Genomic DNA, 4,722 nt, shown 5'->3' on the forward strand with positions numbered 1-4,722 from the left:
TCAGGCTAATTATTTTCATATGAAAGCACCTATAAGACACTTAGAATCTATTGTTTAGTTTGTGGATAATAATAAAATATATTTACATTTTTTGAGTTTTTTGTATAAAAGAAGCTATGAGTTTGAAGAAAGGGACCAAGAGATGAGGGAGGGAGTAGGAGGGGAAGGGAAATAGATGAAAAAAGTATTGAGATGGGCCAGAGATTTAGCTCAGTGGTTCCGTGGCCTGCCGTGCAAGCTCAAGGACTGGAGTCTGATCTCCAGCACCATAAAAACAAAACAAAAAAACAACAAACAAAAAAACCCCAACCTATTGAGATGTGTTGTGTACACCTGCCAGCTCTGCATAAGAAATGTAATCATTAGGGTCAGGGATGTAGTTTAGTAGTACAGTGACTGCCTGGCAAGTGCAAGGCCCTGAGTTTGATTCCCGGTACAATCAATCAATCAAAAAAATGTAATCATTAAGTACTCCAAACATGGACCAATAAAAATTTTATAAAAAGAAAAAATATAACTATGGTTGCTTCAATCACTGAAACAATACATTTTTCCTTAAAAATAAATAAAATAGCTGGGGATTTCACTCAGTGGTGCCACCACCTGCCTCACAAGTGCAAGGTCCTGAGTTCGATCCCTGGTACCAAAAAGTAAAAACATAAAAATAAGTAGGTAAATAAATAAAATATAACATCACAAAAATACCAACAGATAAATTTTAATATAGTGCATGGATTCTTGGTGCACCCAAAATCATGTGTTTTGACAAGATTCCTTTGTGCTATTATAGTTACTGAAAAGCATAGCATCTAGCAGTGTCCGGTACAATTGACCTCCTTTTTTATGCTTCCTAAAATTGGGCTAGATGTACATTCCCCAGACTTCTATGGAAGCCTTTCACAGAAGAGCGTTTCTAAAGTAACCTGTATGCCTATACTCTAAATAAACACTAGAAGCAGTGCAGACATGTCTTTCGTTCTTTGTACATTCTATGAAACCAGGTCACAGCAATCATACTCACAGCTGCTAGTCAGCTACAATCTTAATCACAGTGTGCTGCCTCCGGACGGCAGGTGCACACTTGTTTTCAATCCAGTTGAGGGGACTATTGGGACATGCACTCCTTTGTCCTTAGTTGAAGTCAATCTATTGTACATAGTTTATGCACGCACAAACTCACATTGGCTTCCCAAAGGGGTGCTGTGAAAAATGCTATTATAAAAATTAGGGGATCATGAGAATGTATTTCTAGCTTTGACTTATAAGCACACTAAAGCACTGTCATAAGTTCGTTTCATTGGGTGTTTGTGCACTATAATTTAAAATATTTTCAATCATATCACATACTGATCAGAACAGTACAGTTTGTGTCCTCAGGATAAAGAAAGTCTGAAATCTCACAGGTTTACCTGATCACACCAAGATGAGTGCAAGGAAAGTAGTCATTTGCTTTCAGTAACTTCTTTTTATAGCTCCTTCCTGAGAAGCATGGCACTATGGCAGGGAGAGGGGAGGCAGGAAGGAGGCATCTGGGGTCTTAACTCCTGTTACCCAGGTATTAGAGGATACTTCTGCTTGTACTGTTAGAATTAGTCATATGGCTCTAGTATCACTGTAAAGAAGCCATAAAATGTATAGTTCTGTGGGTCCTGAGTAAGAGAGCCTCTAGTACTTTCTGTTGGTGAGAATCATTCTATCTTCTCTTTTCTCTATTTGGCAAAAATTACTACCTTTCTATCTTCTAGGATTCATATGGGTTATCAGAAGATTCCAGATGTGCATAAAATGTCACCTTTACTTTCAGACAGACTAGTAGATTGGGGAAACATTAAAAAATAAAACACAGGCATACCGAGAAGCAGAAAGAAAAGTCCCCAAGTTGAGGAATAAGTCATGTTTCACGGAAATGGCACAAAGGAAGATAGAATTAATTCTTATGACTTAATAAGGAATCTCTGAAGTGACCATGACTTGTTGGGCCTCAAAGGGAATTAAGGCCTAGGGAGTTTTGATATGGAAAAAAGGACAGCGAATGAGAAAAGGCAGAAAAATGCATGAGGAATAAAGCAGGGAATATTGGGAATAAAGAATCTAGAATTTGAGGTTGTGGGCATACAGACATTAAGTCTCCACTAGTTTATATGTTATGCATGTATGCACCAGTATATTTATTCGGGGAATGAGTAGCTAGAATGTCAAATATATTTTTATTTTTGTTTCTACTATTGATATTTCACTTTATGAATAGAAATCAATGGGAAAATTTTACCAGAGCATTCCAAATTCTTATCGTGTGGTTTACATTTTCATTAAAATGTGTTTCCCCATCAATTTATGAATATGCAACTAAAAGTCATAGGATTGACTGGATTTGTTCCTAATTCTCCTTTCAGATTCCTTTCTAATCCAATCAAATATTTATGTAGCATGCTAAATTAGAATTTAGCATTGAGTCCCCAAATACTAACTCTAGGGAAGTAGGTAAATTGGATCCAGAGTTTTAACTGTTGAAAAAAACAAAACTTAAAAGGAAAATTTGCTAAGATTATGATATGCTGCTATGAGTAGTGATGTTTGAGAGTTTGGGGATAGGTTAAATAGGGCAAGAACCAGTTATTATAAAAACAAGACGAAAATGAAAGGCTGGGGAAAGAAATGGAAACTAAAAATTCAGGAAATAAATGTATTTCTTCTTCCAAAGGAAATGAAAGGATAAATGAGCATGAAAAATATCAATAGCAAACATCTGAGCATGACCTTGAAATGAGTCCTCACATAGTTTCTTTTTAAAGTTTGTCATTCTTTTCTGTATTTGAAATAGTTTATAGTCAATGCTAGACATTTTTCGTTGTCATAAGGTTATTTCATCCTACACAAATATGTATTTATTTATAAATTTTTACTCTAAAAGTCTAAAGTTCTTTCCAGAATTTTCTCCTTAGTGTTTTAGTTTTCAAGCCAACTTCTTCCAAACCTTTTGAAGCTATTAATAGCCATATTATCTGCCAGCTGTTACCAGATTTGGGGGTACTGCAGAGATTCTTTTCAGGTTCTTGGTGTCCTGAACAAAGAACTAGCAAGACATGCAAAAAGTGTAGCGAGATTTTACATTTGTGAAAGGTGGGAAAAGAACTACACTCTGCAGAGTGAGAGCAGGCTACCAAGAGAAGTGCAGTGGCAGGGTCCTTCTGTGTCTCTTGGTCTTCAGCCTGTTGTGAAGTCTAGGCCATCTTACCATAAACCTGCTTGATTTCACACCAGAAGAGGTGAAGAAAACTTTTCGATTGGCCCCAGGTATGGGGCTTGGAAACTGTTTTCTGTGTTCTGGTTTTTCATGATTAGCAGGTCACGCCCACGTGCACAGCCAGCTTTCTCTTATCCAATCTTCTCTTTCACAGCCACTTCATGTATCACCTCACTTTAATTTTATGAAAATAAAAAGTTGATATTATTTCTATTTTGTAGCTGTAGAAATTGATATTGAAGTTTTGTCCCAAAGACTACCTAGAGGAAAGAGAATTTATTCAAGTGGCTTCACCTCTTTATGTCTATTCACAAATATGTACCATAAAATAATTACAAAACATCACCAAAGAAGTCATTGTGAAACCAGGGAAGAAAAAGATAGATTGGCTGAAAACTGATACAAGTTCTCAAGTTGAAGCCTACGTTTATTATTCTGGACAGTTTCTTTTGCTCTTATTTATTTATTTATTTTTTTTAGTAGTGCAGAATTTGAAAAGTGTACTTTTTTCTCACTGAGTTTATTGATACTTTTAAAGTATACAGTACAGTGACATTTATCATTTGGATCTTGTACCTTTATCTTTTACTCTTAAGTAGCAATTCAATTTAACGACATTAAAAGAGATCTAATTTAATCTTACTAGACAAAAGGAAATAAGGGAGAAAGAGGAGGGAGGTAAAACGGAGGGTAAACAGAATGGATATGAACAAAATACATTAAACGCTTGTATAAAAATAAAAAAAAGTAAACTTGAATAATAGGTCAAAGAAGCAAAAAGAAAAGAAAAAGAAAAAAGAAAAGAAAATCCTTGTTTCTGGAGTTGCCTACAGGTCCCTTTCCAGCCCTTCCTCATTTCAACTTCCCTAAGGGGGAAAGAAAGCAAACCAATAACGACAGAATTACCTCTACAGCTAGCACTATTTACTGTCAAAGAACTAAATTCTGTTTTGAAGTATTAAATGATTTGGGAAGTTAAAACTGAAATGTATTATTTACAAATGTCATTTCCCTCCACTTTTTTCCTATCTTCAGTATCGTCCATTTCTGTTTTCTATGCCCCATCTATGGTGTAAATTGTATCGTTCCTTTGGAGGCATTGCGCTGGTGTTACTAATTACCAACACTACCTGTCTCCACCTTTCACCTGCGCCCCTAAAAAGTCCCTAACTGAAAACAGCTCAACCCCTTCCCGCAGAGCTCACAAAGAGGATCTGGTTTCCCGCATTCTGCCAGGCTCCTCTCCTCTCATGTTCTCCTCTTCTGTAGTTTGCACAACTCCCTGCGGGTATCTATGCCGAGCTTGCACACCTGCCTCCCAGGTTGGGCGCCGAAGTATTTCGCGTGGAGCTCCTCGGGACCGCTGTGGAACAACAGATCCCACTTGGTCAAAACTAAAATCCGAAGTGGAGCGCCCGGAGCCAAGGACTAGGCGGCCAGCGCCTCCGAGCATGCTCAGTGCGCCCGCCGCCCGCCGC

The 4,722-nt window shown here is 37.4% G+C and overlaps 1 long non-coding RNA gene across 2 annotated transcripts in view; it reads right to left on the reverse strand.

Moving 5' to 3' along the window:
* Window positions 1-673: 673 nt before the first annotated feature.
* Window positions 674-4,722, reverse strand: part of LOC104876496 — a 4,953-nt gene continuing 904 nt past the window's right edge. The window contains exons 2-3 of one of the 2 annotated variants that reach the window (XR_004517278.1): window positions 4,450-4,607; window positions 674-3,500 (exon numbers count right to left, since the gene is read on the reverse strand). This is a non-coding gene — a long non-coding RNA (uncharacterized LOC104876496). Of the gene's footprint in view, window positions 3,505-4,449; window positions 4,608-4,722 lie in introns of both variants that reach the window. The other variant, XR_784350.2, reaches the window with a different exon arrangement.

This window comes from Fukomys damarensis, unplaced genomic scaffold (assembly GCF_012274545.1).
Source record: "Fukomys damarensis isolate Sample0158 unplaced genomic scaffold, DMR_v1.0_HiC HiC_scaffold_15, whole genome shotgun sequence".
Taxonomy (NCBI): Eukaryota; Metazoa; Chordata; class Mammalia; order Rodentia; family Bathyergidae; genus Fukomys; species Fukomys damarensis.